This window comes from Sus scrofa, chromosome 9 (assembly GCF_054392235.1).
Source record: "Sus scrofa isolate SSC_HxYL_T2T_F1_AM1 chromosome 9, Sscrofa_HxYL_maternal_Yorkshire_Landrace_v2.0, whole genome shotgun sequence".
NCBI lineage: Eukaryota > Metazoa > Chordata > Mammalia > Artiodactyla > Suidae > Sus > Sus scrofa.
The window spans coordinates 79,425,220-79,450,636 of NC_139391.1; the positions used below are offsets into that span (position 1 = coordinate 79,425,220).

Sequence of the window (25,417 nt, forward strand, 5' to 3'; positions counted from 1 at the left end):
TACAGATGCATCACGGCAGTGAAATGGGTTTCTTTCTTAAATTTTCATTTAAAATCCTGAAATTCCTACTTGTTTTACTACTTTTTGAAACTGATATGCTCTCTTAGAAGAGGCAGAGGGTATGTCTCTTTAGTTAGAAAACTTTTTGTATCAAATGAATATGAGTGCTATCTTGTGATCCTGTTTTTGTATTAAAGTATCTATGTATCATTTTTATTTCCCCCAAATTAAAAGATCAAATTTTGGTAAAGACATGATTCATTTAGGATATCTTGAAAAATAAACCATACATTGTGATTAATTTAAGTTTTAGATCATTTGCAATGTCAGTTTTTCAAATTATATAATCTTTAAATATCTCTTTACAACATACCTATTATTAACAAGTATACATAATGGAAACCTCATGATGTATTGATCTATTGAATTTAGACAGTATTTTGTCTAAAGTAATTTTTATGTTCAAGACAAAGACATCAAGCTACCAAAAATACAGTGCTTTTAGCATCATCCAGATATGGAAATAAATTCCAAATAGTTGTAGACTTTTAGCTGATAATCCTTATTTTTGAATTATTAATTTATGATATATATAAAAGTATATTTTTGCTAAAAAGTGTTCCATTAAGACAGATTTTAGGTATTCCATTTGCTGTACAATTACACTAACTTAGAACCATATTTCAAAAATGTTTTACCTTCATAGCTAGAGACGTGGAAATTTTGTTACTGTTAAGTTATAATAAGATATATAAAAAATGAGACTGCTAAATTCTGTTCTTCTTTACTTTCTTTGAAACTATATTATTATATTCCTCTATGATAGTTCCATCACTTAAGGGAATGAGATTATTTTTTTGGCCTTTTCTTTTTATTACTCAATGAATTTATTACATTTATACTTGTACAGTGATCATCACATCCAAATTTTATAGCATTTCCATCCCACAACCCCAGCACATCTCCCCACCCTCCTAACCATCTGCTATGGAAACTATAAGTTTTTGAAAGTCTGTGAGTCAGTATCTGTTCTGCAAAGAAGTTCATCTTGTCCTTTCTTCAGATTCCACACGTCAGTGATAGCATTTGATGTTGATGTCTCATTGTCTGACTGACCTCACTCAGCATGATAATTTCTAGGTCCATCCATGTTGCTAAAAATGCTGGTATTTCATTCATTTTAATGGCTGAGTAATATTCCATTGTGTATATGTACCACACCTTCTTTATCCACTCCTCTGTCAGTGGATATTTAGGTAGTTTCCATGTCTTGGCTATTGTGTATAGACCTGCAATGAACATTGGAGTACATGTATCTTTTCGAGTCATGGTGTTCTCTGGATAGGTGCCCACGAGTGGGATTGCTGTATCAAATGGTAGTTCTATTTTTCATTTTCTGGGGAATCTCCGTACTGCTTTCCACAGTGGTGGCACCAATTTACATTCCCACCAACAGTGTAGTGTAGGGATCCCTTTTCTGCACACCCTCTCCAGCATTTATTGTTTGTGGACTTTTTGATGATGGCCATTCTGGCCAGTGAAAGGTGGTACCTCATGGTGGTTTTGGTTTGCATTTCTCTAATAATGAGTGATGTTGAACATCTTTTCATGTGTCTTTTGGCCATCTGTATGTCTTCTTTGGAGAATTGTCTGTTTAGATCTTCTGCCCATTTTTTAATGTTTTTTTGGTATTGAGTGGTAGGAGGTGTTTATAAATTTTGGAGATTAATCCCTTGTCAGTCGATTCATTTGCAAAGCTTTTTGCCCATTCTGTGGGTTGTCTTTTGTTTTGTTTAGGGTTTCCTTTGCTGTGCAAAACTTTTAAGTTTAGTTAAGACCCTTTTGTTTATTTTTGTTTTTATTGTCATTACTCTAGGAGGTGGATCTGAGAAGATATTGTTGTTGTTTATGTCAAAGAGTGTTTGGCCTATGTTTTCCTCTAAGAATTTGGTAGTCTCTGGTCTTATATTTAGGTCTTTAATCCATTTTGAGTTTATTTTGTGTATGGTGTTAGGATGTGTTCTAATTTCATTCTTTTACATGTGGCTGCCCAGTTTTCCCAGCACCACTTATTGAAGAGGCTGTCTTTTCTCCATTGTATATTCTTGCCTCCTTTGTCATAGAGTAGTTGGCTGCAGGTGTGTGGGTTTAATCCTGGGCTTTCAATCCTGTTCCACTGATCTATATTTCTGTCTTTGTGCCAGTACCATATAGTTTTGAGGACTGTAGCTTTGTAGTATAGTCTGAAGTCAGGGCTTCTGATTCCTCCAGCTCTATTTTTCTTCTTCAGGATGTCTTTGGCTATTCTGGGTCTTTTGTGCTTCCAAACAAACTTTAAAATATTTTGTTCGAGGTATATGAACAATGTACTTGGTAATTTGATAGGAATTGCATTGAATCTGTAGATTGCCTTGGGTAGTATGGTCATTTTGATAACATTGACTCTTCCAATCCAAGAGCATGATACGTCTTTCCATCTATTTGTATCATCTTTGATTTCTTTCATCAGCTTCTTATAGTTTTCAGAGTACAGTTCTTTTGTCTCTTTAGGTAGGTTTACTCCTAGGTATTTTATTCTTTTGGATGCGATGGTAAATGGGATTTCTTCCTTAATTTCTCTTTCTGCTCTTTCATTGTTAGTGTATAGAAATGCCATTGATTTCTCTGTATTAATTTTGTATCCTGCAACTTTGCCAAATACATGAATGAGCTCTAACAGTTTTCTGGTAGTTTTTAGGATTCTCTAGGTATACTATCATGTCATATGGAAATAGTGATTGTTTTACTTCTTCCTTTCCAATTTGGATTCCTTTTATTTCTTTTACTTCTCCAATTGCCGTGGCTATGACTTCCAAAACTATGTTGAGTAGCAGTGGCGAGAGCAGACATCCTTGCCTTGTTCCTGATCTCAGCAGGAATTTGTTCAGGTTTTCACTACTGTGAATGATGTTAGCTGTGGGTTTTTCATATATGGCCTTTATTATGTTGAGGTAGGTTCCCTCCATGACCAATTTATACAGGGTTTCTATCAGAAACGGGTGTGGGATTTTGTCAAAGGCTTTTTCTGCGTCTATTGAGAGGATCATATGGTTTTTATTCTTCAGTTTATTCGTGTGGTATATCACATTAATTGATTTGTGGATATTGAAGAATTCTTGCATCCCTGGGACAAATCCCACTTGGTCATGATGTACAATCCTTTTAATGTATTGTTGGATGTTGTTTGCTAGTATTTTGTTGAGGAATTTTGCATTGATGTTCATCAGTGAAATTGGCCTTTGGGTTTTTTTTTTTTTTTTTTTTTTTTTTTTTTTTTTTTGTGGTATCTTTGTTTGGTTTGGTATCAGAGAGATGGTGGCCTCATGGAATGAGCTTGGGAGTGTCCCTTCCTCTGTGATCTTTTGGAGTATTTTCAGAAGGATAAATGTTACCTCTTCTCTAAATGTTGCATAGAATTCTCCTGTGAATCCATCTGGTCCTAGACTTTTGTTTGTTGGAAGTTTTAAAATCACTCTTTCAATTTCACTGTTTGTGGTTGGTCCTCACATCTTTTCTATTTCATCTTGCTTCATCATGGACGATTGTACTTTTCTAAGAATTTGTCCGTGTCTTCTAGCTTTTCCTTTTTATTGGCTTATAGTTGCATATAGTAGTCTCTTATGATCCTTTGTATTTCTGTGATGTCTGATGTTACTTCTCCTTTTGTATTACTAATATTACTGATTTGAGAACTCTCTTTTTTCCTTGATAAGTCTGGCTAAGGCTTTATTAATTTTGTTGATCTTTTCAAAGAACCAGCTTTTCATTTCATTTATCTTTTCTATTGTTTTCTTCGTTTCTATTTCATTGATCTCTGCTCTGATCTTTATGATTTTATTCCTTCTCCTAACTTTAGGTCTTGTCTGTTGTTCTCTTTCTAGCTCCTTTAGATGTAAGGGTAAGTTGTTTCTTTGAGCTTTTTCTTGTTTCCTGAGGTAGGCTTGTATTGCTATAAACTTTCCCCTTAGAACGGCTTTTGCTGCATCCCATAGGTTTTGGAGAGTCATATCTTTGTTGTCATTCGCTTCTAGGTATTTTTTTTTTTCCCACTGTACAGCAAGGGGGTCAGGTTATCCTTACATGTATACATTACAATTACAGTTTTTTTTTTTTTTTTTTTTTTTTTTTTGTCTTTTGTCTTTTTGTTGTTGTTGTTGTTGGTGTTGTTGCTATTTCTTGGGCCGCTCCCGCGGCATATGGAGGTTCCCAGGCTAGGGGTTGAATCGGAGCTGTAGCCACCAGCCTACGCCAGAGCCACAGCAACATGGGATCCGAGCCGCGTCTGCAACCTACACCACAGCTCACGGCAACGCCGGATCGTTAACCCACTGAGCAAGGGCAGGGACCGAACCCACAACCTCATGGTTCCTAGTCAGATTCGTTAACCACTGCGCCACGACGGGAACTCCACAATTACAGTTTTTCCCCCACCCTTTCTTCTGTTGCAACATGAGTATCTAGACATAGTTCTCAACTTCTAGGTATTTTTTAATATCCTCTTTGATTTCCTCAGTGATCCATTGGTTGTTTAGTAGCTTGTTGTTTAGTCTCTACATGCTTGTGTTTTTTGCAGTTTTTTTCTTGTTGTTAATTTCCAGTCACATAGTGATGTGGTCATAAAAGATGCTTGATATGATTTCAATTTTCTTTCTTCTTTTTTTTTCATTTTTTGGTCTTTTTGCTTTTCTAGGTCTGCTCCCACAGCATATGGAAATTTCCAGGCTAGGGGTCTAATTGGAGCCATAGCCACCAGCCTATGCTAGAGCCACAGCAACGTGGGATCTGAGCCGCGTTTGCAACCTACACCACAGCTCATAGCAACACCGCCGAATCCTTGACCCACTGAGCAAGGCCAGGGACCGAACCCACAACCTCATGCTTCCTAGTGGGATTCGTTAACCACTGCTCCATGATGGGAACCTCTCAATTTTCTTAAAGTTACCAAGACTTGATTTGTAGCCCAGATTGTGATCAATCTTAGAGAATGATCCATGTGCACTTGGGATGAATGTGTATCTGTTGATTTGGATGGAGTCCAAAAGCATATCCAACTGAATATGTATTCAGTTCATCTGGTCTAATGCTTCATTCAGGGTCTGTGTTCCCTTATTGATTATCTGTCTGGATGATCTGTCCATAGCTGTGAGTGGGGTGTTAACGTCCCCCACTATTACTGTGTTATTGTCGATTTGTCCTTTTAAGGTTGTTAGCAGTTGCCTCATACACTGTGGTGACCCTATGTTGGGTGTGTAGATATTTACAATTGTTATAGCTTCTTCTTGGGTTGATCCTTTGATCATTAGGTAGTGACCTTCCTTGTCTCTTAAAATATTCTTCCTTTTAAAGTCTATTTTGTCTGATATGGGTATTGCTACTCCAGCTTTCTTTGGATTTCCATTTGCATGGAGTATTTTCTTCCATCCTCTCACTTTCAGTTTGTATGTGTCCCTAGAAATGAAGTGGGTCTCTTGAGGACAGCATATATACAGGTCTTGTTTTTGTATCCATTCAGCCAGCCTGTGTCTTTTGGTTGGGGCGTTTAGTCCATTAACATTTAAGGTAACTATTGATATGTATGTTCTTATTGCCATTGTGTTAGTTGCTTTGGATTTGTTTTTGTTGCTCTTTTTTCTTCCCTTCTTCTCTTGTTCTCTCCTCTTATGGTTTGATGACTATCTTTAGTGTTGTGTTGGAGTTGATTTTTCTTATTTGTTTGTGTATCAATTGTCAATTTTTGGTTTGCGGTTATTCTGAAGTTTTGATGTAAGAGTCTATATATATATATATATATATATATATATGAGATTGTTTTAAGTTGTTGGTGTCTTAATTGCAAGCACATCTCCATTGTCCTGCATTTTTACCCTCCCCTTCTCACGATTTCTGATTTGTGTGGCATAATTGTGTGTGGATGTTTTTGTATCTTTACTGTAGATGTACCTTTACTGGTGAGCCTTGTCATTTGTGATATTTTTGTTTCTGGTTGTGGCCTTTTCTTTTCTGCCCATAGAAGTTCCTTTAGTATTTGTTGTAAAGCTGGTTGAGTGTTGCTGAATTCTCTTAGCTTTTGCTCATCTGTAAAGCATTTGATTTCTCCTTCAAATCTGAATGAGAGCCTTACTGGGTAAAGTAATCTTGGTTGGAGGAGGTTTTTTCCTTTCCTCCCATTAAGTATATCATGCCACTCCCTTCTGGCCTGCAGAATTTCTGCTGAAAAATCTTCTGATGACCTTATCGGGGTTCCCTTGTATGTTATTTGTTTCTTTTTCCTAGCTGCTTTCAATGTTTTCTCTTTGTCTTTAATTTTGGTCGGTTTAATTAATATGTGTCTTGGGGTGTTTCTCCTTGGGTTTATTTATATGGTACTTGTTGTGCTTCCCGGATTTGAGTGAGTGGTTCCTTTCCCATGTTAGGGACGTTTTCGGCTATTATCTCTTGGAATACTTTTTCTGCCCCCTTCTCTCTTTTCCCCTTCTGGCACCCCTATATAATACAGATGTTGGTGCGTTTAATGTTGTCCCAGAGTTCTTGGAGACTCTCTTCATTTGTTTTCAGTCTTTTACTCTTTTCTGTTCTGCATCCGTAATTTCCACTAATCTGTACTTCACTTCGCTTATTTGTTCTTCTGCCTCCTGCATTCTGCTGTTGGCTGCTTCTAATGAATTTTTTTTTCAGTTATTGTATTTTGCATCTTTTCTTGTTTAAGTTTTATATCTTGTATCTCTTTGCTCTGTGTTTCCTCTAAATTATCCATCTTTGCCTCCAGTTTATTTCCAGTTTCTTGTACCATCTTCAGCATCCACAGTCTAAAGTCTTTTTCCTGGAGGCTGAGAATCTCCTGATCACTTAGCTGTTTTTCTGGCATTTTTTTCTTTCTCCCTCATCTGAGTTATAGTTCTCTGTCTTTTCATTTTTATAGGTTTTTGGTGTGGTGTCCTTTTTATAGATAATAGAGTTGTTGCCTCTCTTCTGGTGTCTTCGTCCCTTGTGGGTGAGGTTGGTATGGGGTCTTGCTGTAGGCTTCCTGATGGGAGGTACTGATGCCTGCCCACCCATAGGTGGAGGTGATTCCTATCTCTCCGGTGGGTGAGGCTTTGTCTCTGGTTGAGATTAGAGATGGCTGTGTGCCTGAGGGGACTTTAGGCAGCTTATTTACTGATGGGCGTGGCTGTGATCCCACCTGGATTGTTGTTTGGCCTGGGGCTTCTCAGTGCTGATGGGTGGGACCCGATTTTCCCCAAAGGCCACCTCCAGAGATAAAGGCATGCAGCTGAATACTGTCTAATATTCTTCTTCCAATGCCCTTCCCTGACAACAAGCCACATTCACCTGTGTTTTCACAGGATGTCCTCTAAGAACTGCCATCATATTTGACCCAGATTCCTATGGAGACTTTGCTTTGCCCTGGGCCCTTGTGCATGTGAAAGTCTGTGTTCTCCTTTTAGTAATGGGGTCTCCATTTCCCCCAGTTGTGTGGAGCTCCTGTGCAGAAGCCCCACTGGCCTTCAATGTCAGATGCTTCAGGGGCTCTTTTCTCCCAGTGCTAGATCCCTACACGTGGGAGTTTGATGTGGGACTCAGAACTCTCACTCCTGTTGGTGAGTCTCTGTGAAACAGTTACTTTCCAGTCTTTGGGGCTTCCCACCCGGGAGCTATGGGTTTGCTTTTATTGTGTAATTGTCCCTCCTACCTCTTAATGTGGCCTTCTCTTTTTCTTCTGGAGTAGGAAAACTTTTTGAAAGTTTCTGGTCCATTTGGTTGAAGATTGCTCAGCATTTGGTTGTAAATTTTGTTGTTTTTAGGAGAGAAGTTGAGCTTCAGTCCTTGTATTCCACCATCTTTATCCCCTCTCCTGAGATTTTAATTTAAATTCTGTAGAGACTTAAATTCATATATCCTTGTGTTGTATTTCATTGGAGGTATGTGTGTGCTTTGTGGAAATTAGTGGTGCTTCATTATGGTAACGCAAGTAGATTGCTAAGGCGTACTTCTGCCTTGAATAACTTTCTGAGAAAGAACAGGCATACACATTACTAAACAAATACCCTTGGTCGTGCTTTATATAAAATTGAAATACTGTGGACAGTAATATATAACATACAGCACAAATGAATGAAAACTTGTGAATGATGTTCTCTTTTAATAATACACCATTATAACATCATTTCTAAACATGGACTTAACTTTCTGCCTACCACAGACTGCTGAAAGCCATTTGTTTTCTATTCCTATTCTACTTTATGCGTTAATAATTCTCCTTGGTTCTGTCATCAAATGCTAAAGCATATTGTTCACTAATTTTCTTAGGTTTTGAAGGAATTCATAAATAAGATTTATTGACTCACTCTTCAGCTTACCCAAGATTAAAATTGCATTTATCTGAAAAGTACCACATTCTGCATTCTTTTTTTGAAAATTTGTTTGAACAGGGGAAACACCAAACGCAGCCTTAGGCTAAGTAAGGGGGAAATGATGCAGTTATTGCTTTTTAATTGTTCATAGTCAATATGTGGTTGCTCTCCCCCAGTGGCTATTTTAACCTCTTCCTCTCTTCTCAAGTCCTAAAAGCCACACTTTATCCATGATTCTCACCCCCTGTTTACTGAAAAGATTGAGGCCACCTGAAGTGGTTTCTACCTCCTTCTCTTCCACCATAATGATTGATCTTCCTCGCCACTCATACTCTTTTTTTTCTTTCTTTTTTCTTTCTACTATATAAAAGTAATTGAAGGTTAAGAAAAAAATTTGAGCATTTTGTCTGTACAAAATGAAAGATAGGAATATAGTGTTCATTTTCTGTTATTAACTTGACAGTTTCTGATGGGTCTAAAAAAGGAAAATAAATATCAAAAATGGCTTGAAAACTATACAGGGCTGTACGTAATTAAGTTATCAACGATCTTTTTCCACTGTTTGAGTTTGATATAGTTTGATCCATTTTTTTAGCAGAATAGTTTTGGTTTAAAAGGATATAGTAAAATTCCAGTGGACTTAGTAAAAAGCAAGAGTGAAAAGAATAGAAAATAAGTTCTAAGATTCAAATTAAAAGGGCTTGGGACTTTATTTTGTCTTTATAAACTTAGCTACGATGACTAACTCCTTCAAGCATATGAAGTATTATTATATTGACATATACATATACTGTATTTTACCTCTTCAAAAAATCAAATGGAGAAAATGGCCTTAAATTGCGGCAACAGAGACTAGTTATAATTTCTGAATGAGGCATTATTAAGCACTGAAACACGCTACTAAAAAAGTCACAGCATTGAGTATCATTAAGATTAGGTATTTATTTTTATTAAATGTATTAGATATTTTTCCTAAAAGCAGATGACCTGATGATCTCTCATATTGTGTATAACCTTTTGGACTCTTACTATTTTAGAACATTGGTATTTGGAGCAGTGCAAGATACACTTCTTTTTCTCTTCTGTTGTATTTAAATTTTTCTCTAATATGCACATTTTCTAAAAGGATACTTTTTAAAACAGAATAGATGTTGGCTTACATGGGTGATAGTTGCCTTGAGTTCTGAGATTCTCTACCATGGATTCCAGATTATGGGGACATCAGTTGCTGTTTATTTCTTATTGACTTCTCACCTCCTTTTTCATTTCAGTTTGAAATTGCTTGTCTCTAAATAATCCATCATCTTTGATTAAATTAGACCAGAAATAAGAGTCCATGGATTCTAAAATAAAAAGCAAACATTCAGGTCTCCTTGACCGTACAATTCCAAAATTATTTCTGAATGTTTATAACCAACTTGATTGATCAAGTCTTTTTTTCCCCTTGTTCCTTCTCAGAGAAACCATGACTTGTAGCCACCTGCGGCTGCCAAGCCAAATGTATTGTGACATTAGTAATGAAGGCTTTTTGTATGTCTTGGTTTTGGTGCTGACCCCTCTCCTGGATTTGTTGGTTTCAACAATGGAGTGATTCAGGAGAATAGAGAGGGACCAGTGAGAGCCCTCCAGGTGCTGTGTAACACACACCACTGTTGGCAGCAGCTGAGAGTTATTTCACATGTACCTTCGCTGGCATCATAGTCACTCCAGCCACCAGATTCAAGTCAACATGCCATCTCTGCATTATTTTTAAGGGCTCTTTTCTATGATGTAAATGAATAGTTTGTATCATTAGTGGCTATTAAGTTTTCCAGAACAGATGTTTTATAGTACATTTTTCAGATGTTGTGGACCATGTTAGTTATAGCAGGTGATCAATACAGTTTGTCCTCAATAAAATAATCTCTATGTTTTCCCAAAAAACTGGAAAAGTTTCTTTTTAAAAGTTCTCTTCTTGAGCCAAATTGCTTCAGTTCTCCACAGGATCTTTTTGTGCCTGTTTTGAATGAGCTCATTGTTTATTCACAGTAAAGAATGTTTCTGATACTGCTTTGTTGTAAATACAGTTGAGTGCCCTTGCTGACATTCTTATGAGCCTGAAAAGTCTGTTCTGAGTACTTTCTCTCAGGCTTTACCTTTGCTGAAACTAAAGAAGGAGATTTTGAAGAATTTCCCTAACCTCTCTAGGTTATTTTAGATGCCTTTGATTTTCCTTTTGGATTTGCAGTAACTTTTGTCAGCTATGGGGATGGATTCACTGAGAGCCCCTTCAACTCTTTGCATTGTAATATAAGGTGTAGATTTAAAGGCAATACATAGTTGGGGTAGTTTATTCTTTGGGGCTTTGCAGTTGGAAGTAATCCACATAGATGTTTGAAGGTCTTTAAAAAATGTCTGCTGTATGCTAAACAGATACAACAAAATATAAGTATAAAAGCATGAGGGTTAATAAATATTTTCTGTTTTTCCTTAGACAGAATAGTTTTATTTGTATGATCAAATTAAAATAAGATTTTAGTTATGTCTTTCCCGATTGAACATTTATTTTAAAAAGGAACAGCTGTAAATAGAATAAAAAAGAGGACTTCATAATATTTTAAATTTCTCATCTAATTTTACGTAAAACAAAATGTATATTAAATGATTGTACAAAAAAAGCTGACATAAAACCTGATGTAGTACAAATATTGATGTTTATTTTTCTTCATGGGCTATGATAAAAATTCAGGAGCATTTTCCTACTTAATAGTTAGCATCCATTAAACCTATTTTATGACCTCTTGTATTATACCCCATTCATTTATTTATCATTTTTAAATGTTCATTTAAAAAATTATGTGACCTGGTAGAGTTTTAAGATAGTTTTTCCTCAGTTTTTCTAACTTAAGAAGCCTAGATATGAAAGATAAACAAATATTATGCAAGAAGTACTATAATAGAAATATTAGTATAGTAGTCTATTTTACATTATTTGTGCTTTTTAAGAAAATCTCTGGGATAAGCTTTACCAGGAATTTCCAACTTGTGTATTTACAGCGGGCGATTGTAAGTGTTCTGCAAGTTCCAGCATTGACTGTAGGCTGAATTAATAATATATGACTCACATATGTATTGATATTTTCTGAGTGTATATAGAAGCAGCCCTATTCAAGGACATGTGACTTATATATACAGTTATCAAATTCATGGTAGTTTTTTGGTCATTAGATGCCCTTTCAGTCAGCTGATGTTACGAGTGCATCCACTATCATATGATGGGTCTGTGTTCTGCTCTCTAGAAGTATAGAGATAGTTCAACTCATTTAGGAATATTGAAGATAGGAAAGATTTGAAGTGTAGTCAAAAAACTATGTTTAGCCTAGAAAAATAAGTCTGTTGGAGGAGAATATTTTAAAACACCTACAATAAGCCTATATAAGTAACTTAGTATAGAAGCATTTTAGATATTTTAGAATGGATACATGGGTCATTTAAGAATAATCCATTATGGGTTTCTCTAGTGTTTTCTCATTGTTTTGGGGAGTTAATTCTAAGTCATTTCTTAGAACTAGGGTGACCATTTAATTTATCACTGAAATCAGAACTCTTGAGAGTGAAAGGAGGTGCTATAACTAATTGCACCTGAAGAACAGGAGTACCTAGCTCTGTCCTAGACCAATTAGGATGTATAGTACCTGAATGGTAAGGCCTTACTTGGCTCCCTAGTCCCTGCTTGCCCTTTCCACCTCACCTACCACTTTTCCTCGTCTTCCACAATGGCCTTTTGCTCATCGTTGACTGGCCTGAGTTTATAGTTGCCTTAAGCCTTATACTTTGTCTTCCTCTCTCTGAAGCCCTTTGCCAGATCCTCACATGGCTAGCTTCTTGCTATTTAGATCCTAGCACAAATATCATTTCATCACTGAGAAGTTCCCTGTTCACCCATTTAAATGAGCCTTCTCTTTTCCAACATACTAACCTTTGTTTTTCAAGGCGTTTAACACTTTCTTAAATTTTTGTGTCTATATGATTACTTATTTGTTTGCTTTTCCCCACAAAATAAAGGGCAGGAATGGTGTTTATCTTGTTCATTATTATGTTTCTAGTGCTTAGAACAGTGCCTGCTATGTAAGGTTCAAAAATATTTGTTGAATGGATAAAAGCAAGTTAATAATTATAACCTAAGTGATTCACTCCTAATGAATTATATAGCATGGTGCTGAACAAAATTTATTTTGGGGAAAAGAATCTTAGAATAGGAGGCAGAAGGGACTGTTTTCTTGGATTATGTTAAGCTTTCACTGACTGTCCTTCACTCCATGAACCATGAATCTGGTAGGTAGAGATAACACCTGCATCACCCATCTCACTGTTATTATTATACATATTTGGGAAAGGAATGTACAAACTGTTAGCGAACTTTTATAATTAGAAAAGTTTTATTTTTTTTATTTATAATGATTATTATAATGATTTTTATTTTTTCCATTATAGCTGGTTTACAGTGTGCTGTCAATTTTATACTGTACAGCAAGGTCACCCAGTTACACATACATGTATACATTGTTTTTTCTCACATTATCATGCTCCATCATAAGTGACTAGACATAGTTCCCAGTGCTCTACAGCAGGATCTCATTGCTTATCCATTCCAAAAGCAATAGTTTGCATCTATTAACCCCAAATTCCCAATCCATCCTGCTCCCTTCCCTCCCCCTTACCATGCATTTTCCACTTCTCTCCCACTTAAAATATTTTCCAACTTCCCCATTTCTATTTAGACCTCCAGGCTAGAAATCTTATAGTCTTAACTCTATCCACTCTTTTGTTCTTGTCAGGGAGTTATGTCTCTAAGCTCTATTAATTCTTCCTTTGAAACATCTCCCATTTCAGTTTTTATTACCACTACTTAACACTCAACTCTAGCACTGTCTCATCACTTTTTCCTAGATTACTATGACAATATTTAACATGTTTATTTTCTCTTCCCCATCCGGCTCACCAAAGGCAGGTTAATCTTCCTTAAAAGAGATGTTTTCCGGTAACCTTCAGTGATCCATATAGCCTGTTTGAAAACATCTGTATTTCTAAGCCTTGCTTTTCAGGTCCTACTCTGCCTGTTGATTTCTGCTTCATATCCATCGCCTCTGATTCTTATTAATACACTCATTTCTGTGCTTTTTTTCCCCCACTTGTTTCTCATTCTAACCTAGAATGCCCTTCTACCCAAGTACCTTATCCTCCAGGAAACCTTTTATGACAACACAACCCATGTTTAATCTCAGCATACTTTTAAAACTCCTTACATTTATTTCCTGTTACATAAATAGTGCACCTATTCTTGCTTCCATTTATTGAGTACTACCATATGCTAGGAATAATATTCCAAATATTTTATTTAGTAATTACAAAAATCAACACAAAGCAACCCAAGAAAAGTGTCAGTGCAGTTATTTGCTAACTTGTGTTGTTATTTAATTTTTGTATGTAAATGTTTTCATATTAAGAAATAGAAAAGCTTTCAGAAGGCAAGACCCATGTCTCATACTTCTTCACTTGCACATACTATTAGCGATATTAGGTTCTCACTTGTTAAAATTTCATGTACTTTTTTTTATTTCCCAGAGGCTGACTTTTCTTATCATAGGGCACACTTGATACCTATGAATTTGTATGCTAAAGAACTTTAATGGTCCAAGAAGTTCTTATCTAAACAATTAAACTGGAATGGCAGAAGTTCAGTGCATTTGCTAATTGCCTTGTAATCATTCATTATCCAGGAACAAGTTTATAACCATGGGATTTATGTGGTATTCACCCTTCCCCCTAACTAATCAACACACTGGCTTATAGTCATGCAAAGATAATTTCAGTACAACAGTGGAATATTTTGAGCAGCAGAGGGAATTTTTTGTCTTTCTTTTAATACAAGTTACTTCAAATCTTGGAGGTCACAGTGGTCTGAGGTTAATGAAGTGTTGCATTCTTATTAACCATGGTGAGGCTGTGATGTTACAAAATACCAGATTTTTCTTGCCGTATGATTTTTCTCCCTGCTGTATGATTTTGCTGCAGTTTTCAGTTTGTGAATACTGCGTGTGTTATATTAACCATATTCCCAGAAGTTGCTTAGTGATAGCCAAGTTTGCCTGAATACTAATAGCATTTACAGCTGTGTATAATATCAAGTCACCTCATGAAACTTATCGCTGATCTGTTTAAACCAAATATTTTAACTAGTGATTTTGCAGGTATTTGCTTTAACAGCAGCTCTTAAGAAAAATTGAATGTGTACATTCTTGAATCTTGAAAAGCCTAAAATCTAAGTCAAATATTTGTATGTGGATATTTGCTGTAATAATTCAGCCAGAGAATTTCTAAAAATAATCAGACATACCATTGCTAGAATTTGTGAGACAAGTTCAAATTATATTCAAAACTGATTAAATTATCAATGTGATTTACTGCTTACAAACTGTTGAATTTTGATCTCTCTTTTTCTCTATGACACATATCTTGTTTGGAGACTTCACTTAGAGAAGAAAAAGAGGAACTTATGACTTCATCAAAAGCCTCATTGGGGAATATCTTTGGCCTTCATGCTGAGCTTTTTCTTTTTTTATACTCATCTGTTCCCAGGAAATTCAGTCTTTGCACTCACGTAATTTGGGGGATTTCAAATACTACATCATTCAGCCACAGCTGTTTTAGATATGCCACAAATTGTAGTTGTATGAAATTGATTTTTTTCTGAATATGGTGAAAAGCAACGAATACAGAAAAGAAAATAAAGCAGGGAGATTTTAAACTGTCTCCATAGTAATTAATAATTCATTTGGCCAAAATGCTATTGTTTAGTAAGTAACTACCTAGCTTTTAATGCAGCATCAAATAGTGGTAGTTTGTTTCTCATTTAGTACAGATGTGGAATATTCTACATTTCCAGGGTGGCTTATAAAAAATTACAGTCATGGTAGAGATGTTTAATTTGGGTTTCCTCCATGAACTTGAGGCATTTTTTTCCCAATAAGGAACTGGAAGATAAATTTTAGGTATATTAAAGAAATAAATACAGGAGTTCCCTGTGGCACAGTGGGTTAAGGATCTGGTGTTGTCATTGCTGTAGCTCTGGTTCCTGCTGTGATGTGGGTCTGATCCCTGGCCTGGGAACTTCTACATGCCATGAGTGTGCCCCCTCCCCCCAGAAAAGAAAAGAAATAAATACATATAGCTTGCACAAACTTTGAAACTTAGAAAACCACCTCTGTGTTTTATTTTTTTCTAATCCTCTCTGAGCTCATTGTTCTTGTTTTGTTTTTTCATTTTTAAAATTATAGTTGATTTATAATGTTGTACCAATTTCTGCTGTACAACAGAGTGACTCTTTTTATCTACTTTAAAATACTATTTTCCATCATGGTCTGTTCTAGGAGATTGAATATATTTCCCTGTGCCTTACAGTAGGACCTTGTTGTTTATCTGTTCTAAATGTGAGATCATTTGTTAGCAACCTCTTTGTTACTAGCTCATTTTTAATCCCTGCCACTTCCCAGTTTTCTACTTAGAATAATTTCTGTGTAACAGAATCTATTTGATTCCTTCTTCCTGTCCCATTTCAGTATAGTATTGAAGAGAAATTCATTATATTGAACAATTGTTCTTGTGTTTATTTAATCTAATAAACTTCCTCTCTAATCATCTACTTTTCTTCTTATTTTGAATTTTATTTATAGGAAGTAGGTCAGGGTTTGGAAAAGACCTTTGTTCTGAATAATTGTAGTGACGATATTTGCCAATTAGATACACAGAGTAATGGTTATAAACTTGTTTGAGTACTGGAGATTCATGGAGCGAGAACATTGAAAATGTATATTTTCAAGTTTGTACCTAGAGATTCTGACTTAGTAAGCCCAAAGTGACCCTGTGAATAAGTGCTAGACATAATTGACCGTATTGTTGTTAAGTCACCTTAAATGATACTTCAAGGATTGGGTTTAAAAAGGGGGAAAAAAGAGCTTTTGTTCTCTTGTAGATTTACCTCCAGAAAGTACTGTCTTTAGCTGGGCTGTTTAGTTGACTTGGAAGTGCAGAAGAATTTAAACATGTTTAGGCTAAATTAAAATAATTGACTATTAATGGATTCAATGCTAGATATTAGATGTTATGCTGGGTTGGGAGAAAATGCAAAGAATTATAATTTTCCTGGAAAAGGAAAAAAATATGTATCAGAAGACTTATATATATGTTTGGGCTGGAGATGGAACCAACCTAGTAAAGGAGACTTCTTAAGGAGAGAATGTAAACTAAGAAGAAAAGAGAGCCTACCTAGAGTCCTCAGGAATATAGTCTTTTGCCTTTGGTTAAAAGGGAAAGGGTCTGAAAGGGAGACTTTGAAGCAGTTGTGAGAAAAGTGAGAGGAAGACAGGAATGATGTGCATAGCAGGGCAAAAGAACATTTCAAGGAGGGAATAGTCAAATGTGTTGAAGCTGCCATGAAAGGTCAAGTAAAAGGAAGACTAGAATATTGGTTTTACCAAGGAAAAAATGAATGAGGCTTGGGGGTGGGGCAGAAGCTTCTTGTATTAAAGAGGTATTTTCCAACTTTAGTTATTCATGTATCATCTCTAAGGTTTTTTTTTTTTTATTTTTTTTTAGAGTGACACCTATGGCATATGGAAGTTCCCAGGCTAGGGGTCGAATCAGAGCTACAGCTGCAGCCTACACCACAGCCACAGCAGTGCCAGATCCAAGCTGCATCTGCAACCTATACCATAGTTCACAGCAATGCTGAAGCCTTAACCCACTGAATGAGGCCAGGGATTGAACCCACATCTGAATGGATACTAGTTGGTTTCTTAACTCACTAAGCCACAATGGGAACTCTTCATTTTTTAAATTTTCTAAGTACCATCTTAATTATTCTTCATTCTTTTTCTTCTTTACTTTTACAGGTAATATTGCATGGTTAAAAATAATCAAAATTTTATAAAAAGGTATATTTAATATCATCCTGGGCCTCTTCTACCTTGATCCTTATGAACAACCATTCTTATTCCTTTTTTTGTTGTTGTTGTTTATCCTTTTGTGTTTCTTTTTATGAAATTCCAGAGAACTCTGTCACAGTAGTGTTTTAGTCCTTATGAAAATTCCACTCTCTCCAAAGTATGAGAATAACAGCATAGTAAGGAGCTGTAGGTTCTCAGCCCAGAATTCAGAGAACTGTGAGCCAATCTGCCCTGTGACTTGTGATTAAACTGCCCAAGCACATCTCCCAAATGGATCATGACATGACCACTAATTATTTTATTACTTTATATCTATTGATCCTAGAACTTAAACAGTTGGTATTTTGTGTGAGTTTGAACATGCAGAATTTATCTACATTAGGTGTGAGCTTTATGGGCAAAAACTTCCGTAAAAGATGTGATGGTCTTAACGCCGTAAAAGAATTCTCTGGCTCAGTAACTCTACCACCTAGACTTGAATTTGGATTTTATTTAGTTTCCTTCATTCTGAGTGTATACTGGATTCTTTTGAGATTAAGATCTAGACCTTGGATCCTGATCCAGAGCCCCTTCCAGCCCTTTTTTGCTGAGAAATGTGTGACTGAGATGTCTTGCCATGGATGCTGGGAGGGTTAGGGTGTAGAAAAAGCTACAGTCTGAGGAAGATCGAGCAGACATTTTGGAAATGGTCCTAGAAATTTGAAAAATCCAGGACATGGACTGATGGTTCTCTAAAATCTACCATCCCCATTCTCTGTCACAGTGCAAGTTTCAAGACTCTAAAACACCAGCTATGTAAGTGCTGTAGTGTCTTTAGGCCTACTTTGGGTTAAAGCCAAGCCTTTTGTATGTTCAGATTTACTTAAGAAACTGAAATCCAAGTGTCTGAGTCCTTTTATGTGAGGCCAACAAATAATGTCTAGGTGGGCTGAATATCCACATTGGTCACCTCTGACAGTACGAGTTCAAGGCAGCCATGCAGTTTGGCAAGGAGGTGGGGCAGAGTTGAAGATTTATATAAACTGGCTTTATGGAGCATGGATTAAGATATACATTAGAAATTGAACTTGGACACTATCTAATAAAGAGTAGGTATGTAAAAGAAAGATAAAGTGGCATGCCCCAATCACAAGTGCCCAAAGAGAGGGTCCTTCATAATTAGTGCTAAAACTGAGAGCTGGTATTTTAAAAGTTAAAGTAATGGAATCACTCCATTATGTACTGTGATTAAACAGATAAAGTCAAAAGCTCCCAAACTTTTACTTCAAGTCATAATAGATTTAGGTGCTAGAATCATCTAAGTGTAGCTTTGCGACCTCAGAAAATTGGCTCTTTCACCTCACCCAAACGTCACTGTGACAGATTATTCAAATTTAGATATGACTTTAATGTAATAAACTTGTACCATCTGGCAGCAACCTCATACACACATCACCTAACTGTATACCCTCTGAATGAAGCCTCTTGGTAAAGATAAATATTCTGTTAATCCCATTGTAATTCAGACTATGAATGCACAGTGGTTAGATTAGAAATACTCCTAGTTTATGGGCAGATGACTCAGTAAAGATGGAAGTCAGTAGTAGTGGCTGAGATATGGAGTGGTGTTGGGTAACACAGAAATTTTACCTTCAGCCTTAAATATATTAGTTATATTGAGCTATCAACTTATTACAACAGAATCCTATTATAACGTGGGATTTTGAAAAATCTTTTTCATTATAAGGAGAGTCCTATGTCCAGACAATGAAATACCTGGACAAACAAAACACCTAGAATTTTCTGGGCTTCTTGTCTTCTCAGGCTTGTGCTAGGCTCAGTGCAGTGCCAGCAGTGGGAAGTTCTTCATGGAAATCTATAGAAAGTTATAAGCATGTATGAGCTATCTATAAAAATATTAAGTAGACAGGCAAAAATTCAACAGGTGACATTCTAATAACTGAAGTTTGCACCATCATCACTTATATGATAACATAACTTTAAAAAATTACCTCGGGCCTTTAAAAATGAGTTATCACAAATGAAAAAAACATGAAAGTAATATAAGAGACCTATGGGATAATATAAAGCGGGCTAATCTATGCATAATAGGAACTCCAGAAGGAAAAGAAAAAGAAAAGGGGATTGAAAATATATTTGATCACTTCTCAGCCTTTTGGCTAAGATCAAGTGTAGTATCTGTTCTTATCAGTTTAATATCTGATACGTTCTCTATCTGAGGTCAATATATTAAATGGATTTTTGGAGCTGGGAGTTGGAATAGGAGCTTGCTCCATCCACTCTACACATCGACCTGGTATTGCAGTACTTCCAGGAATGGTGCAGCTCATCTCGGGGGAAATTTCTGTGGTCAAAAATCACCTTTGGAGTTCCCGTTGTGGCTCAGTGGTTAACGAATCTGACTAGGAACCATGAGGCTGCGGGTTTGGTCCCTGGCCTTGCTCAGTGGGTTGGGGATCCGGCATTGCCATGAGTTGTGGTGTAGGTTGCAGATGTGGCTTGGATCCTGTGTTGCTGTGGCTCTGGCGTAGGCTGGCAGCTACAGCTCCAATTTGGCCCCTAGCCTGGGAACCTCCATGTGCTGCAGGACCGGCCCTAGAAAAGACAAAAAGACAAACTATATATATATATTTGAAGAAATTATGGTTGAAAACTTTCCAAATGTAAAGCATACTGATATCAAGATACAGGAAGCACAGAGGGCCCCAAACAAGCTGAACCCAAAGAGGCCCACACCAAGACATATTATAATAAAAATGGCAAAAGTTAAAGACAAAGGATTCTAAAGGCAGCAAGAGAAAAGCAAAGCATTAATTATAAGGAAACCCCCATAAGGCTATCAGCTGATTTCTCTACAGAAACACCACAGGCCAGAAGGGAGTGGCAAGATATATTTAAAGTGCTGAAAGGAAAAAATCTGCAACCTGGACTACTCTATCCAGCAAGAATATCATTTTAATTAGAAGGGGTAATAAAGAATTTCTCCAACAAACAAAAACTAAAAGAGTACAGCAATATTTAACCCATTCTAAAAGAAATACTGAAAGGGCTTCTCTAAATTAAAAAAAAGAGTGAGAGAAAAAAGAGGAAAAGAAGAATTAGGATGGAGAAAACCACAGTTGGAAAGCAGTCATTTAAATAAGCCAGCACACAGATCTAAACATGAAGATGTTAAAAAAAAAATAAAAAAGACATCAAAATCATACAATATGGGGAAGGAAAGTAAGAAAATATAGATTCTTTTTTTTATTTTAATGATGTATCTGAGCCTATATGACTATCAGGCAAAAGAAAGCAGATACAGGAAGGGCTTAACGTACTTAAAAAATAGGGCAACCACAAATCAAAACCAAACATTACATTCACGAAAACTGAAAAGAAAAGTACACAAACATAAAATAAATGGAAAGCATCCAACCCAAAACAGAAAAGAAAAGAGAAACATAGAATCAGCTGGAAAATGTCACTAAATACATATCTATCAATAATCACCTTAAATGTCAATGGACTAAATGCTCCAATCAAAAGACACAGATTGGCAGGTTGGATAAAAAAGCAAAAACCTTCAATCTGCTGCCTACGAGAAATTCACCTTGGAGCAAAGGACACATATAGATTGAAATTGGGGATGGGAAAAACTGTTTCATGCCAGTGGACAAGACAGGAAAGCAGGAGTTGCAATACTCATATCAGACAAAATAGACTTTAAAACAAAGGTCATTAAGAAAGACAAAGAAGGACACTATTTAATGGTTAAAGGATCCATTCAAGAAGAGAATATTACAATCATCAACATATATGCTGCTAATATAGGAGCACCCAGATACCTACAGTAAATACTAACAGACATAAAAGGAGAAATTAATGGGAATATAATCATAGTAGGAGACTTTAACACCCCACTCACAACAATTATCCTCTAGACAGAAAATCAATAAGGCAACAGAGATCCTAAAGGACACACTAGAAAAGTTAGACTTAATTGACATTTTCAGGCCATTACATTCAATAAAATCAGAATACCCATTCTTCTCAAGTGCACATGGAACATTCTCAAGAATTGATCGCATACTGGGGCATAAAGGTAATCTTAACAAATTTAAGAATATAGAAATTATTTCAAGTATCTTCTCTGACCACAATGGCATGAAACTAGAAATCAACTGCAGGAAAAGAAATGAGAAAAAACTGACTACATGGAGACTAAACAACATGCTACTAAAAAATCAGTGCGTCAATGAGGAAATCAAGAAGGAAATTAAAAAATACCTTGAGACAAATGATAATGAAGACACATCCACTCAAAATCTATGGGATGCCACAAAAGCAGTGCTCAGAGGGAAATTCATAGCAATACAGGCCTTCCTCAGAAAAGAAGAAAAATATCAAATCGACAACTTAACCCAACACCTAAGTGAATTAAAAAAGAAGAAAAAACAAAACCTAAAGTCAACAGAAGGAAGGAAATCATAAAGATCAAAAAGGAAATCGATAAAATAGAGATTAAAACAACAATAGAAGAAATCATTAAGACCCCAAGATCTGGCTCTTTGAAAAGGTAAACAAAATTGACAAACCTCTGGCTAGACTCCCCAAGAAGAGGAGAGAACAAACCCAAATAAACAACATCAGAAATGAAAAACATTTAAACAAATGTTACAGATATTACAGAAATGCAAAAAACCATGACAGAATATGATAAACAACTGTATGCGTACAAATTTGACAACCTAGAAGAAATGGACAACTTTCTAGAAACTAACAGCTTGCCATTGTGAATCAAGAAGCAGCAGATCAGCTGAACAGACCGATCACTAGAAATGAAATTGAATATGTCATAAAAACACTCCCTACAAATAAAAGTCCAGGACCAGATGGCTTCACAGGCGAATTCTACCAAACAAACAGAGAGGAACTGATACCCATCCTCCTTAAACTTTTTCAAAAGGTTGAAGAAGAAGGAACACTCTCAAAGACATTCTATGAGGCCACCATCACCCTCATTCCAAAACCAGACAAAGAGACCACCAAAAAAGAAAACTATCGGCCAATATCTTTGATGAATATAGATGCAGAAATTCTCAACAAAATCTTAGCCATCTGAATCTAACACCACATCAAAAAGATCATACACCGCGACCAGGTGGGATTCATCCCAGGTGCACAAGGACGGTTCAACATACGCAAATCAGTCAACGTCATACACCACATTCACAAAAGAAGTCAAAAACCACATGATCATCTCAGTTTATGTAGAAAAAGCATCTGACAAAGTCCAACGTCCATTCATGATCAAAACTCTTACCAAAGTGGGTATAGAGGGAACACACCTTAACATAATCAAAGTCTTTCATGACAAACCCACAGCAAATATAATACTCAATGGAGAAAAGCCGAAAGCCTTCCCACTAAAATCTGGAGCGAGACAAGTATGTCCACTCTCACCACCGTTGTTCAACATAGCACTGGAAGTCCTAGCCACAGCAATCAGACAAACAAAAGAAATAAAAGGCATCCAAATAGGAAGAGAAGAGGCAAAACTGTCTCTGTATGCAGACGACATGATACTATATATAGAAAAGCCTAAGGACTCAACCCAAAAAACTAACTGAACTGATCAACAAATTCAGCAGAGTAGCAGGATGTAAGACTAACATTCAGAAATCGGACACATTTCTGTACACCAACAATGAAATATTAGAAAAGGAATACAAAAATATAATACCTATTAAAATCGCACCCCACAAAAGCAAATACCTGAAAATACACCTGACCTAGGAGGTAAAGGACTTATATGCTGAGAACCATAAAACATTAATCAAAGAAATTAAAGAAGATGTAAAGAAATGGAATGATACTCCATGCTCCTGGGTTGGAAAATTTAATATTGTAAAAATGGCCATACTACCCAAAGCAATCCACAGATTCAGTGCAATCCCTATCAAATCACCCATGACATTTTTCACAGAACTAGAACAAACAATCCAAAAATTTCTGTGGAACCACAAAAGACCCAGAATTGCCAAAGCAATCCTGAGGAACAAAAACCAAGCAGGAGGCATAATTCTGCCAGACTTCAGGCAATATTACAAAGCCACAGTCATCAAGACAGTGTGGTCCTGGTACCAAAACAGACCGACCGACCAATGGAACAGAATAGAGAACCCAGAAATAAACCCAGACACCTATGGTCAGTTAATCTTTGACAAAGGAGGCGAGAACATAAAATGGGGAAAAGACAGTCTTTTCAGCATGTATTGCTGGGAAACCTGGACAGCTGCACGCAAATCCATGAAACTAGAACACACCCTCACACCATGCATGAAAATAAACTCAAAATGGCTGAAAGACTTAAATATAAGACAAGACACCATCAAACTCCTGGAAGAAAACATAGGCAAAACGTTCTCTGACATCAACCTCATGAAATGTTTTCTCAGGTCAGTCTCCCAAAGCAACAGAAATAAAAGCAAAAATAAACCAACAGGACCGAATCAAACTGACAGGCTTTTGCACAGCAAAGGAACCCAAAAAGAAAACAAAAAGGCAGCTGACAGAATGGGAGAAAATAGCTTCAAGTGATGCAGTGGACAAGGGTTTAACCTCTAGAATATATAAGCAACTTAAATAACTCAACAGCAAAAAAGCCAACAACCTAGCTGAAAAAATGGGCAAAAGACCTGAATAGACATTTCTCCAAGGAAGATGTACAGATGGCCAACAAGCACATGAAAAAAGGCTCAACATCTTTGATTATTAGAGAAATGCAAATCAAAACTACCATGCGATACCATCTCAGACCGGTCAGAATGGCAATCATTAATAAGTCCACAAATAACAAATGCTGGAGGTCGTGTGGAGAAAAGGGAATGCTCCTACTGTTGGTGGGAATGTAAATTGGTACAACCCCACTGTGGAGAACAGTATGGAGGCACCTTAGAAATCTATACATAGAACTACCATGTGACCCAGCCATCCCACTCTTGGGAGGTATCTGAACAAAACTTTCCTTAAAAAAGACACATGTACCTGCATGTTCATTGCAGCACTATTCATAATAGCCAAGACATGGAAACAAACCAAATGTCCATCGACACACAATTGGATTAGGAAGATGTAGTACATGTACACAATGGAATACTACTCAGCCATAGAAAGAACAAAATAATGCCATTTGCAGCTACATGGATGGAACTAGAGACTCTCATACACGTGAAGTGAGTCAGAAAGAGAAAGATAAATACCATATGATAGCACTTATTTCTGGAATCTAATATATGGCACAAAGGATCCTTTCCACAGAAAAGAAAATCATGGACTTGGAGAATAGATTTATGGTTGCCAAGGAGAAGGGGTAGGGAGTGGGTTGGTTAAGCATCTTGGGGTTAATAGATAAAAACTATTGCCTTTGGAATGGATTAGGAATGAGATCCTGCTGTGTAGCACTGGGAGCTATGTCTAGTCACTCATGATGGGGCATGATAATGTGGGAAAACAGAATGTGTACGTGTATGTGTAACTGGGTCACCATGCTATACAGTAGAAAATAAAATTGTATTGGGAAAATAACTATTAAAAAATAATAAAAATGAATTATCATCATTCTCTGAATGGCATTTTATAAGCTGTGTTTTTGTCTCTATTAGCATGCTAATGTCCCTGTTACCCAAGGTGCAAAGAAACTTAATTAACATAGAGCATTGTACCTGAAAATGGCTTGTAAATTAATTTCCTTAAAATGAAAATAGTGAATATAGCATTTGCTTAAAATACCTCAGTGATTTGAAGAAACTTGTATACTTTGAGAAGATGCTGAACTAGGGCCACAAATTCTTTTTAAAATCAGCCACCAAGGCAGTTGAATTGAAGGGAGTCTCATTAGCTTGTGTCTTCTGGTAATTGTTTTGGTTCTCACTTTCCTTTGACTAGAGCAATTGTGTATATCTTGAGGATGAAGGAGTTTCTCCTTTGCACAGCTGACAGGAGCCTGGAGTCAGGGGAATGGATTACGTGACCTTTCAGGGTGAGAGGAACAATCTGCCC

The 25,417-nt window shown here is 36.5% G+C and overlaps 1 protein-coding gene and 1 non-coding gene across 22 annotated transcripts in view; both read left to right on the forward strand.

The window, feature by feature from the left end:
• Window positions 1-25,417, forward strand: part of PPP1R9A (protein phosphatase 1 regulatory subunit 9A) — a 315,461-nt gene that overhangs the window by 118,572 nt on the left and 171,472 nt on the right. The window lies entirely within an intron of this gene.
• LOC146400008 (U2 spliceosomal RNA) lies at window positions 19,514-19,704 on the forward strand. The gene has a single exon (XR_014816934.1). It is a non-coding gene; the product is annotated as a U2 spliceosomal RNA (small nuclear RNA).